Genomic DNA, 14,993 nt, shown 5'->3' with positions numbered 1-14,993 from the left:
AATGTATCGACTAAGAACTGCAATTTACCGTCAAATGTCATTTACCGGTAAACGGTAAATAATTTATCTCATTAACAGTTTACCGGTTAATAATGGTGTATGAAAAAAAGTGGATCAGATAACTGTATGTGGTTACTTTCCCTAAAAATACTAACGTAGATTGAACCACAGATAATTAAAAATAAGTCTCAGGTGAATAATTTCATATAGAGACATTGATCAATTAAAGTTGAATGAAAGCAACGTTGATTGTTGCTATTTATTGCCATTGGATATTGATTTAATTTAGAATCAATATCAAGCGAACGTCCTTGTATATAATAATACAATATTTTCAAACGATAAACACTCCAGAGCGCACTCAGAATTCTATAGAATTTTCATTTGAAAATCAACGATGGGGAAAGCGATGCCGATTCTATACAAAAAAAAAAAATTGTCATCGGCGAAAAGGTATTATTGAATAGAAAGCAGGTTGCATAAATCACAAAAAAATAAAATACTACACTTTGTTCCGCAATAACAATGAGAAATGAAACGAAGAAAAATCATATTCAATATTGCCAAGATTTCAATATGTCACCAAAACCTCTCGTGAATTCGTTCAAGTGTATGTACGAATGCGAATTTATAAATTCGGCAAATAATAATGTCCACTTGTGTTCGTGTATTATCCCCATTATTTATCAAAGGCAATTCAATGAACTCTTTTCCTTTTATGAGCTTCGAAGGGGAACAACTATTTTCGTTTAGGCAAATTATTAATAAATATTTGTACTGCGGATTTCATTGTTGGCCATCATTTTAAAGGACCGTCGACGAGTTTGTATGTGCACTTTAGGGTACACTTTGTTTTATACGTTTAATATATAAAAAAGTGTGCACACATGCTAAATAATCGAACACTTTATATTCATGCATTGAAAACTATATAGTATACAATCAATGTGAACTACTTGTACAGCTGGAATCTTCTTTCTTTAGATATGTATGTACATACATATGTACATACTATGTAGTTTGATAGCGAATGGTACAATATATGTATATATCAACTAGCAGCGTGGTCTGGTGGTGAGTATTGAATTATTTCGTGCTTGATGTCACGGGTTCGATTCCCACTAAGAGTGTCGTTGTTGGCCAGACCTTGGTTTGTCAAGGTCGATTGTTTCTTATTAGAATTTGCCAATTTTTCTGATTTTCATTGAAATGGTTCTTGTAAAATTGGCTTTTCCTTCCCAATTTTCTTTTGGAAACCTTGAGTTATCGTTATATCTCATGTTTGGCCAGATTTTTCACCATATATGTCTCTGTAGTTGTTTATCGAATGTAAAAATTCGTATCGTTACATGAAAAATGTTATTAATCGTATTTATACGATGTTTTTAATATCTGACCATAGAAGTCAGGTATTGTTTCGATTTACATGTGTATGTATGTAATAATTATGTATTTAGATGTCTCGTTAATTATGAGTTTTCAATGTCTTGTAATAAATTAGCCGTAGTGACGACTTGGAGCTAATCTGTAATGTCACTATGGCGAAATTGTAAAAAAAATAAGTATACATATATATCAGGAAGCCTAACAGGCAGCCCAATGCGCCTTTCTGGCCAATTATGTACAAAAATTTGAGAATAATTTTAACAAAACATCATAGAGGCATCTATGAATAAATTTTGATAAACTTTTTTCATAGATGCCTTTTTTTTATATAAATCAAATTTTTCAAATTTCGATATGCAAAAATTTTCGTGACATTTATGGACAAATTTGCAGTATTTTTAACGAAATTCGAGATGCAGAAAGCTCAAAAATTGCGATAAATGGGTAAAGGTTTCCGATTCGATCCGAAAGGAACCATTTCAATGAAAATCAGATAAATTGGCAATCTCTGATAGGAAACGATAGACCCGAAGTCACAAACTAAGGTTTGGCCAGCATCAACCAGTGGGGCTTGAGCCCGTGACTACCATTATGTTCGAAAGCATATATCCTAACTTATGTTACTATTTTTTTAGAAAAAAAAAGTATGGATTTGGCCTTCTCGTGCCCCACCTGTTTTTAATGTCACGAGCCACCCCTGAACTTAACTAAAATAAGCTATGCGCTTTGTTGTGAAATTTTCGTATTAGACTGGGTATTATTTATTTAAAATTAACATTCAGGGGATGATGGATAGAAGCTGAGATTCTTCAAATGAACTGTCATTTGACTTCCTAAGAGGTCTTCAACAAAACAAGAACCATATTTGCACAATTAAATACTTCACTTCCTAAAAACAATCGAATCGAATACAAGTCTCAATATAGTCAATAGATCCGAACATGTCTTTCAGATTCGTCTCTACAGATTGTTTACAATAAATCTTCGAAACTACGACACCAAATAGAAAGTGTTCAACAGAATTTCTGTTCCATGAGTTTATATTTGTGTAAAAATTCACCGGTTCAATCTATGTATGTATTTCAAAACTGTCTTTCATACATAAAATACGCAAAGCAACTTTCAATATCTCGATTTTCGAACACACCAACCCAACTGCATATTATAGATATAGACATATCCGATTTGTAAAGGTTCCTCGGTGTATAAAAGGCATCATTGTATGAGGTCTAACAACGAAGAATGGATATTGGCCTTGCCTACCGTACACACATATTTATTGTGCAGTATATTTGGCCCATTCCCGACAAAGCGATTTCCAATATTTGGACACTTGATTCATACGGGATTACCAGACCGACAACTACATACTACATACCATTTTTTTCCATCGCCGCCGCAAAGAGGATTAGGCGACATAAAATTATACACAAATATAAATACAGGGTGGGTCGAAACTCGCGCACGGCGTACCGGGTGGCTCGTAATTGAAATGCTGAAGTGTAACGCCCTTTTTTCAGATCAAAGTAATAGTTGTCGAGTCCTTTAGGGTTACGTGACTTAGTGGATGGTTGGCACCCCATTTAGGTGTGCGGTAAACAGTCGCAGTCACCTTCACCGCCCCAGACTCACCACCCCCCAATTTCACCCCCTTGCATACAAATAATCCCATAACAATTATACTGGGCAAACACCGATTTAGCGTGTCGGCTGTGGCGGGGGTGAAACCCATCGCAAATTGTACAATATACAGACTTATACGAGTGTAGAGCATGGGGCGAAAGTGGTTTGGTTTGAAATATCCATAAATATGTACATACGTACATATAATAATTTAAATTTTACTAAGAAAGTTTCGAAAGGCATCGAAAACTTGTAAATAGCATATTAGTCTAATGACAATTATATATATACATATGTATGATCACTAGAGGTAGGATAGTCACAGTGCTATCCATTGTTCCATTGTTGTAAATCCTTTGTAAAAAAGGTTCGGCAAACCTTTAACAATGCATTTACAACCTTTGAACAATACACGGCCCCCTCAGGCTCCGGTGACTAATGATCACACTAAAACTATCAAACGATAACACTCAGCAACAAAAAATCACGTCTTTGAGTTACCCGAGCGGATACTAATCAATCTTTACTAAGTTTAAGCTACTAAATTCGAATATGATAATGATTTTTCTTGGTTCGCTTTCGTTTACAAGATATGAGCGTTTAAAAAAAATGAGCAGTTTTTTTGCCTTTCGCGGTCTTTAACTCAAAATCTAGTATTGCTGTGTTCAAAACGAGTATTGGAATCGATAGTCAGATGTTTTTGCTATTGATTGTGATATTTTATTTCTTTAAAATACTTATAATTAATTATATAGCGAATTTTAAAAATCAAAAAAAACATCACATTTTTTCTCGACCGTGCATATTTCACTACGTTTACAAGGATTGGTTTTCTGTTTCAATATTTTTTTTTATCTAAACGTAATTTTAGCACAGTGATACTATATTTTGAGTTAAAGACTGCAAGAGCCAATAAATTGTATAAATATTTATAAGGATTGGTTTTCTATAGCATAATAGTAAAAAAGAGCTCAATATCTTATTAAAAACCATTTTAATGTTATGGGAAATATTTCTCGAATCGAAGAAAAGTGGACTTATGCCACTTTCAAATACAGCGATTCATATGTACATATAATCATTATATTATATTTATTGATTTTATCATTCATTTGTATTATCTATATATATTATTTATATGAACGATGGGAATTGTTCTATTTTCCCTATAGTCTGGAATAAAAAAATATTATCATTATTATTATAATCAAACCTATCCTCGTTTCTCACAAATTTGAGTTTCTAGCAAACCAGATTTAGTTGATAATATATAAATATGCTACCCACCCACATACTCCAAAATGTATGTATTTCTCGCAAAAATTTGCTGTATTTCGAATTTGTGCATAGATGTCTCTATAGTATCGTATAAAAATATTATTGTATTTGTAAAATGTTTCGAATTGTTGGTGCTTATGTACAAAAACAAATGTAAAAGTATTATATACGTATATGTAAATACAGCCCAGTGACTTTCACCTCAGCCTGTACGAATGCGATACGAGTTTATTATAAAGTTTCCGGGGCGTTTTAGTTCCGACGCGTCGTTGGCGTGTCAATTTATTATTAAGTACCCGGCGGAATTATTTTTTCCTCCTCGCTTTGTTTAGACCCCGCTCATTCGGCGTTCGATCGGTCGTTTAAGGGTTAGAGCAATTTCATCAACAGTAAGGGCGGGGAAACCGCAATATAACTACCCGATTTCTGGTTCGCGAGCGACTTATTTATTCCGATTGTGTGGCCCTCCCCCCCCCATCGAAAGCATTTCGAAAACGTGATGGATCACGTCACTTACATTGCTTCGACGAAATGAGCTTTCATTTATTTAAATGTGGGCACGTGTGTGATGCGTGGGTGCCACGGATGATGCTGTCAACGAAAGAGGCGTCGAAGAAATGTGCCAAAACTTGAGAGGATTTTAAACGAATGTCGGCCACTATTCACCAAACTAGCTGGATAACGTGTAGGTATTAAATACTCATAAAACCAGACACTCAGTGGCTAATTGAGGGTGGTCTCTCCTGATTGGTATTAGCTGGCCGGGTATGTTGGGTTTGGATGGTTTGAAACACTTGAGCAATTCTGCTATGACCGATGATATGCACTTGTGGTTTCAGGGCGGGTCAATATGTGTCAATCAGTGACTATCACTAGCTTTGTATTTAAAAAATTAATATATGGAAAAGCTTAACCTAAATAATCCAACACATTTAAAAAAAGGTGTTATATGTATTGACCGGGTCCAAAGGAGTATTTCTAAAATACTTTCCGAACTTTAATCACTTTCTTATAATGATAAGTTGAAACGAATGAATCTCATTATACTAGAGACGAGGAGAATAAGAGGCGACTTAATCGAAGTCTTTAAAATATTAAATAATCATTACAATTGTCCTATGTCCAATACTCCAATAACAACAACTTAAAAGAAAAATCGAACAAATTGATTAGAGACTCCTTCTTTTCAAACAGAGTCAAACAGGTTAAAGTTTGAAATAGTCTTCCCAACAATGTAGTAATTTTTGAAAACCTTAATATTTTAAGAACAAGCTAGATGTCTTTCTTAAAAGGTTTTTTATAATTCTTCTTTTCCTATATCTTCATTTATTTCTATATTTTCGTTTTTTTAGTTAAAATTTTACTGTTCTAGTTTTTATATCTTTGTATTTTCTTTTATTTCTTTTTCTTGTTTACTATTTCCTCTCATAATTCTTATTATATATATATATATATATATATATATATATATATATATATATATATATATATATATATATATATATATATATATATATTATTTTATTTAATCTATATAAACGTATTAGTAAAATCCCTTAGATCTATCGACTTTGCCACCTACCCCAATATTTTTTTTCACCAAGTTTGGTGTTTTACTTTTGGAAAATCAACGAATTGTTTTGAAGCACATTTGTAATTATATCTTTAACCCATGTACATAATATAACACAAGAAAGTAGATTGAAAAATAATAAAACATCGAAACGTCAGAGGACAAGCGAATGCTTTCGAACATTCTAAAACAACCAAAGAGCAACCTACGGCTTATTATTTGGATTTAAAAGGCATGACAGTAGCCTCGTATGCATATGCTTTTCAATTCTTGGCCTTTTTACTATTGTTACTGGCGTTAAAATCATCAAATCATGACTGGTCTTCTGACAAGCTGTCAAAAAGCATTAAAGCCAGTGAAAAATATTCGTATAAATACTTTCACAGAATCTACATAAGTAGCTATAATTAACTTGGCAAGTAATTCTCGGAAAGTATAATATTATTTAGCAATAATCAGTGGTTAGCGTGCAATGCTTTCAACTGAATAATCACGGATTGAATCCGCTGGCCAGTACTGTTGGCCAAACCTTGTATATGTGACTCCAGGTCGATCGTTTCCTATCAAAATTTTCTAATTTATCAGATTTTATTGAAACGGATCCAACAAATTGGCAACCTTATCCTATTTCAAAGAAAATCCTCTTACTAGCATTTTACCATTCTAGCACAGAGCTAAAGAGATAATTATTTATGTCCTTTTGTACTATGTAGTCTCTATACTGGAGAACTATGAACGAAATACAAACAGGAGACAACGAAGAGGATAAAGGTACAGAGGTGTTACAGCGCGTCCCAGATGTTTGGAGAAGGGCACATGCCTCGCTTTGAGGCCATTCTCAGGATGAGAGCGGCCTCCCTACGTCATCGTGTATTTGTATTATCAAATTATTTGCTTTCTGCCACGTCTTCTCATTTCCACTCTTCTCTGTATGTTCGGTGGATGGAGCTAATTGGCAACCTTATCCTATTTCTCGGAAAAAATCTTGAGTTTTCAGCATCTTGAATTTGCTAAATTTTAAAATGCTGCACAAATTTAGTACTATCTATTAAATTTAGTACACAAACATGTCTATGATGCTCTGTAAAATTGCTCTATGAATTGTTTATCGATGTTTATAATAAGCCAGGAAGGCACATTGGGGTTTACCTGTAATGCCTTCCTGGTATATGTATTATACATAATAAAATAATTTCGTGTTCGTTCATAAAAATTTGCCCATACAATAATTATGATGTAATAGGTATATAAAATATAGTGTGTGCGAGAGATTAAAATCGTCTTTATTGTGCTTGGGTCAAAGAAAGGAAAGGATCTGCGCGGTTCGTCTGAAGCAAATTGAATAACGAGCTTAAGAGATTACATCGAAAAGAGTGGGTGTTACGTTGTTATTCCACATTCGTGTACAATTTTGATCCACAGGATCGGATACAATGCATTCAACGCGTTTTCGGTAGCTAATATTACAGTAACGTACATATCCATAAGTACCTTTCAAAATATTGTATTATATCATAGGAATAAAGAAACAGTACAATTTTATTACATACATAAAGCTCACTACTCATACGAATACTGTTGAAAATTTTCTCGCAAAATATCGAGTATTTCAGCATATCAAATGTTGCTGATTTGTATAAATGCTGCAAATTTGTTCATATATTATATGTATGTCTCTGTGGATGTTAATTGAAGCTTGTATTTGCCTTATATAATATAATACTTGCGAAACTCCTGTACAATGTTTGATCATATGCAGATGTCGTGTTTAATGTAAAATATTTAAGGCATACCAGTATATTTTATCTTTAATTTGTATCAGGAAGGCCTAACAGGTAGCCCCAATGCGTCTTCCTGGCCAGAAACATTGTAAATTTGATACAAATATTATTAGTATTATACAAAGTACATAAATACATATCAACTAACATTCACAGAGACATTTATGCCCTATGGTCAAATATGTAAATTTGTAGCATTTTATACAATTCAGCGAAATTCAGTAAATACATATCAATTAACATCCACAGATACATTTCTGGTCAAATTTGTAAATTTGCAGCATTTATATACAATTCAGGGAAATTAGAGATTGCTGAAAACTTGAGATTTTGCGAGAAAATGGGTAATGGGTTACCAATTTGTTAGAACCATTTCAATGAAAATCAGATAAATTGTCAAACTCTAATAGGAAACGATCGACCTGGATTCACATATTCAAGGTCTGGCCAGCAGAAACCAGTGGGATTTGAGCCCGTGACCACTCTGCTCAAAGTATTATATGATAAACAATAGTGTATTCTGCTGGTTATATATTTTAAATATATTATTGTTATGAATTTCTCTATAATTGGACAGTCGGCCGTCCCGACATGGGGTCATCGATTAGTTTGTGCCTTAAAACTTTACCCCGGCTTAGAAAAATATCTAACGAATACAAAAAATTTAGGGTATCATCGTTTAGGGTATAGTCGTCTATAGAAACTATGTTCTAAAGCATTATATACTAACCACTAGTCTATTCTGCTGGCAAAAATGTCAAATGTTGTCAAAATTGTTGTCGCCTGGATTCTGTACACACCCTTTTACGTATTAAGTACTAAGCTGAAAATTTATATTTGTATTCTTTATGTACTAACTTAGAGCTGCTAAGGTTTTGGTCAAAATTCGTAAACCGGAAGTAGTATTTTTTTTTAAAACAATATTTCAATATTTTATTTTGACCTTTTAAATTATTTTTATTTTCTTGATATTTAATATGTATAACACTGACAGTGATTTTAAGTAATAAAAAAAAATTTAACAAATTCCGACAACCGGAAGTAGAACTATTGTATTGTGCAAGTTTCCATACATTTGCGCTCAATTTGTATCGAAAATGCTGTCTTAGCTATTAGTATTTCATAATGCTGCCGATATGTGTGAATGTGTCTGTACAGTTCAATATAGAATTTTGTTTAGTTTAAACTTTCTTACATTCCTCAAATACATAGATAAAGTCATGGGTTGGTCACACCCGAATTTTTCATTGAGTGATTAAAAATTGATTCTAGAGATTCATTAAGCGGATTTTTCCTAATATAATAAACATTCCTCTCCATATATGTTATGTTACATTATTTTTATCGTATACTACATAACTTATGTAGTATACGATAAAAATATAATACATACCTACCTAATAATTGTGTGAAAATCAGACAAACGGAACTGCGCTCCATGAATTCGTACCGGTTTTCTCCCCCCACCCTATACATACATACAATATATTTCTACAAAACATTCATTGTTGTATTTTCACACATGGTAGTATTTAAGACTGCCTCGGCCAAAAGAGCTAAGAGGATTACGCGATGTTTGGACCAGCAGTCGTTTGAGCTACTTATCTTGCCGACGGATTTGGACATGAGTTCCCAACTTGCGGTCCGCGCACAATCGAAAGCCCCGCATTGAACACACATTACACAATTTACACCCAAGTATTGTGTCATATACAATATAATGGTCATTTTCTGAATTCGATTGTGACGCCATTTTGAAAGCCCTGGTGTGAAATTGTAGAGATTTTGCTCACGAGAGTTCACATCCGCATCCGACTTAAGCTTTCAACGAGCTTTGTCCGCGTATTAAGCGAGTCTACTCTACCGTGAAAGTAGTCGGATATCTCGGAAATGCAATTGAAAATAGTCGCACTGGTAGTAAACGTTCGATGGTAATTATTACTATGCACACATATGTACCTAAATTCATACATTCATTTTGTAAAGCTATCCCTTTTGAATCGCGCGAGTACTTATCCAGAGCATATTGTTTATTCGACGATCGCCTCAAGGCTTCAGAGTTACCCCTCCCGTGATTCATTAAACAACTTTTGCCCCTGCTGGTTGCAAACCTCGGGATATTATTGCCCTTATATGATAGGTTTCGGTTGAATTTGAGCTGGCAATTTTAATTTGCAACCGTTTCGAATTGATAAATACAAATTTACGATGGAGAATTTCATTGGCAGGTTTGATACTGCAAAGTACAAAATTTCACGATCGATTATAAAATTCAACATGTACGTAAAATTGGAAAGTTTCTTCAACATGTAAGGTTGAGAATGAATTTTGTTCGCTTGAAGGAATTTTGCAAACGAAAAGTCAAAGGACATCGCCTGCCAGTAGGTGGAAAATTTTCGATTACTTTATTCCCAACAATTTGACATGGTTTTAAAATAAAAATAAATATAAAGCGAGTGCACTGAGCAACAAAAAAAATACCGAAGCGGAGATTAATCAATCTTTACTAAATTTGACCCACTTAATTCGAATATGACAATGATTTTTGTTAATTTGTTCTCGATTGTGTGATATGAGCGTTTCAAAAAAATGTACAATTTTTGCAATGTATCGGCTTTTACAGTCTTTAACTCAAAATAAAGTACCTATCACTATGCTAAAAATAGGTTTAGATAAAAAAAATATTGAAACAGAAAACCAATCCTTGTAAACGTAGTGAAATATGTACATATACTCGAGAAAAAATGTTTTTTTTTTTTTGATTTTTTAAATTCGCTAAATAATTAAATATAAATATTTTAAAACAATACAAACTAAAATTAATAGAAAAAAGATTCAAATATTGATTCCAATACTCACTTTGAGCACAGCAATAATAGATTTTGAGTTAAAGACCGCAAAAGCCAAAAAACTAAAAATTGCGCATTTTTTAAACGCTCATATCTCATAAAGGAGATCAAACAAACAAAAATTAGTATATTATTGCCTATTGAGTCAAACTTATGTAGTAAAGATGGTTTTGTCTCCGCTATGGTAACTAAGAAAAGTGATTTTTTGTTGCTCCGTGTAATTTTATATCGAAGATCTAAATATGTATGTATATACATATGAACATACAAATGTATACATATGTATATCCGTTCAACAGTTTTGATATTTTTATATTATAAGTCATCGTTAATTACATATATGTATTTTTAAAATCAGTTAATTACATTATATTATCTTAGCTATCAAGCTACATAATTTAATGTATAAATATATTTATGCCTTGATCTTACATTATTCAGACAATAGACCTACAATATGTAAAGGGAAAACATTTTTAAAGTTTAATATACTTACACAGATTTACTAACTATGTGATTTTTTATTGTAATGTTAATCGTTAATTAATTCAAAGTTGTAATATTTTTCAAACATTATGATCGACAATTTTTTTTATCTTTAAGTATTTATTTTTCCTAAACTACAATATGAAAGCTGATGGGAATGGACGTGTTCATATCGGGTATATAATATATATTTATGAGGGTGAAATAATTGGTTTTGTTCCGGGGTCGAGAGTGGCATGTTAACGTGTTCCGTTGTTATCGACTACAATTAATATCGGCACGTGCCATCATGTCAAGACTTGGTGTTGGCATCAATATAACATGTCCCTCGTAAGAAGATTACCAATTAATTGTGCGCATATCCTGTGTAATTATGGAATAATCATAGATTTTCAACCTTTAGCGTGTTATTTACATTAAAATATCACCCTTTCGTTTCACTATTTGACCGTCTTTTACACCATTTGGAAATTATACATTGCCATACGATTTTTCCCATCACTTAATAGAAGAGACAGATACGAATGATGAAATTTAAGAATTGAGAAAAAATGTTTGATCTTTTTTACTTATTATGCTTCAAACACTAACATTCAAATTAGACAACATTCAAATTAGAACATTCATTTTATAAATCTAAAGGGTTAAATATTTGATATGTACATATGTAGATTACTAGATCAGTATTAATTAAAATAAACTTAATATGTATTATGATTTGGGAACATACATAGATATGAACAATACAAATCTTTGAAAAATCAAACCATAGTCCAAAACCGTCTCAATAAATAACGATGGAAAATTGTAGGAAATTTCAATTTACAGTCATTTTTCACGAAGAAAATCTGCACATACATATATTAAAAACGTAAAGGAGGTATGTAAAAAATTGCTATACTAACAGGTAGATTAGAAGGACTTATCATAAATTTGCGAATCGCTACTAAGATCACAATCAATTTTTATTTTTTAAAAACAGAAACAAACAGCATTATAACGTACATAACATAGCATTGATACCAAAAAAGTTTCTAAAAATAAATAACAAACATTGAAATAAAATAAAAATAAAAAAGGAAAGCATTGAATAGTGATAGACATGGAATATAAATATATATGTGATAGTAAGAAAAATTACCCAATAATAGAAATTCAAAGCAAGAAAAGGAACAACAAAATGGATCAATATGAGGGGGGGAATATTATTAAATGAATAGCAAGATGTATGTATATAAAAAGTAATTACAGGAATAGTTGGTAATGATATTCAATAACATCATTCAATGTTAATAAGACTATTTTCATTCTTTCTTTTCTGCCCACTTCAAAAGTCCAGAGATTTAAACGCGTCACTCGAAATACATCAAAATATTTTCCTTTAAATGAAAATGTAATGTGAAAATCGATTGATATTTTAAACAAAAACAACATACATACCATCAACTCAAATTAAATCAACAGAGATATTTGCTTTCAATACAAACATTGCACGATTTATATTTCGTAATATAAAACAGCACTCGAATTCCAATATGAAATCAAATAGGTTAGATCTAGGACGAACAGTTTCCAGTTGTTGAATCCAATGCACAATCAACTCAAAGCAAAGATATTAAATCTATATATAATACATACATACATGGAAGAAGAACAACACACTTAACACACTGTTTGAACCCTCAACTTTGCTCCCACGCTGTATATATCAATATCTACCTTACGTTGCAATAACGGGTGAAATTGAGCGTGACCTGGGAAGGCACGTGCCCCATAGTAATTCCAATATGGAATATGGGATGGAAGTTCATCGCGTGGAAGTCGATTAATCCACGTACACGTGGCCGCTTATAGGTATAATAATTGCACGGTAACCTGTTTCGTTGCTCAACATTAATTTTGATGAAAAGCGTTCAATTGTTGAACAACAACCAGCGAGCGCTCCGATTGGTCGAATCGTTCGAAACAAAATGGCCGCTCGTTTCAATTTTGACTTGAGGCGCGGCACGCCTATCGTGCACATCTGAATAAATTAAAATTAAATGATAAGTGGGCTGGATCTGCGACTGTAATCTCCACATTACTAATTCAATGAAAACAAATCTAAGTGTTTAAAATGTATGACGGACTAAGCAAATGCAATCGAAAATGTGGAATTTTCTAGTAGCATTTTCCAAAAATTTTATGTTTTGTTATTGCATATATAGGCAGAAGCCATTTTTTACTATTGCAATTGATGCTTGTCGAATAATAATACAATATTGATATTTAAGTATGTCGACATGTAAAAGGGCGTTATATAATATATGTACATACATATAAAGGTGCTACTTTAGTATGCGGTCTACCTTAGCATGCGATCTACCTTTGAATCGCAGTCGACTATTTTTTTTTTATTTGTATCGTAGCAATGAAATGTTTATTACAATTTTTGTTGTCGAAGCATTTCTATCGAAATATCGTCAGCAGATACATATGTATGTCTTAACCAAATCTTAAATTAATAGGGCCAACCTTAACTTAACCTAACCTATCCTGACCCTTAAATAAATAGGTGTTGTCTGTTAATATATGTTTTTTTTTGTGAAAATATTGCTGAAATAAAACTTAAAAAAAAATGTATCTTAGCAGGCAACACCTATTTATTTAAGGGTCAGGATAGGTTAGGCTAAGTTAAGGTTGGCCCTATTCATTTAAGATTAGGTTGTTAGCGTCGGTATTATTCAGTCTCAGTGTCACACGCGAGAACTGAGACAGTGAGACCGCATATTAAAGAAAAAAACATGAAGGTAGATCGCATACTAAAGTAGATATGTGAAGGTAGACCGCATACTAAAGAAACACCCATATATATAATATTTTATTACAATTTATTTTTTCCTTCTCGATTTTTTTCCGTTTTCTTGCAGATCTAGCCGTTATAGAAGGGTTCACTGTACATATTTCAATCAATATGTTTTTAAATAATGGAAAAATTAAAATTTTCCAGCCAAAAAAAATTTAACTGCAGACTAGATAGACTGGACAATATACATTTCCCTATTAAACAGCGCAGAAGCCAAAACGATTAATCATAATGTATAATGATTCAACGTTTTAATCATAATGTAATTTAAATTCATGATTTTTATATAGACATTATCAAATTTCAATTTATTAGTGGATTTACTTTAGTAAAATTGGACATTCTAGTTGACACATTCCGTAATAATGATGAGTGCAAGCTACCGGACAAATAGGTTAAAATAGTCTCTGATAATCTTCGCTGACTAAGGTGGAAACTATCACATTCAAGCACGGCAGCAACGATTTTATTATGAAGTCGGATAGCTCTTGGAATAGGAGCCATCCGATAAGGAACTGTGTGGGCAAGAGGTACAACCAGTGGCGTAACTACCGCGCCCGCAGACCCCGCAGTGCGGGGGGGCGCCGAGGCTTGGAGGGCGCCGTAAAGCGGCGCGCCTTTTTCACTGATTTTTAACTTTTTAAGTCTTTCCATTAATAAATAATAGAACGCGACCAAAATATGTCAAATTTACAACTTTACGCAACAAAATCAGTGGGTTCGTTCAGATTTTTCGACAATTGATTTTGAACACGCTCCGGAATAAGATCGCGATTGATTACAATTACATAAACCAACTCCCGAAATGTGTTTGATCGTTTTATATAAAAATTAGCTCAAGTATTTTATGTTTTTTTTTTTTAATATGAGTAGTTTTAAGAAGTTCAGTGAAGAAAGCGAAAAAATAATCAAATCGCGAGTTAATCGAAATTGACTAAAACTGACGAAGTCTCTAGTGAAATAGTGGAACTAAGTCCTTCGGCAGTTTTATCAGAAAAGCAACCTAGCTCTTCTTCGAGAAATGGAGATAATATGGCGAACTTAATGCAAACTGTTGCGAAAATTCAATCGACTGATCATAGCCCTTCTTCCCCAGTCATTTCTGGTGAAGTGGTCAAATCATTTCTGAGGTTCCTGTTTTACGTACGATTTGTGGAAAAATCCAGAGAAAA

This window comes from Arctopsyche grandis, unplaced genomic scaffold (assembly GCF_051622035.1).
Source record: "Arctopsyche grandis isolate Sample6627 unplaced genomic scaffold, ASM5162203v2 HiC_scaffold_798, whole genome shotgun sequence".
NCBI lineage: Eukaryota > Metazoa > Arthropoda > Insecta > Trichoptera > Hydropsychidae > Arctopsyche > Arctopsyche grandis.
This window is presented reverse-complemented; position numbering follows the sequence as displayed.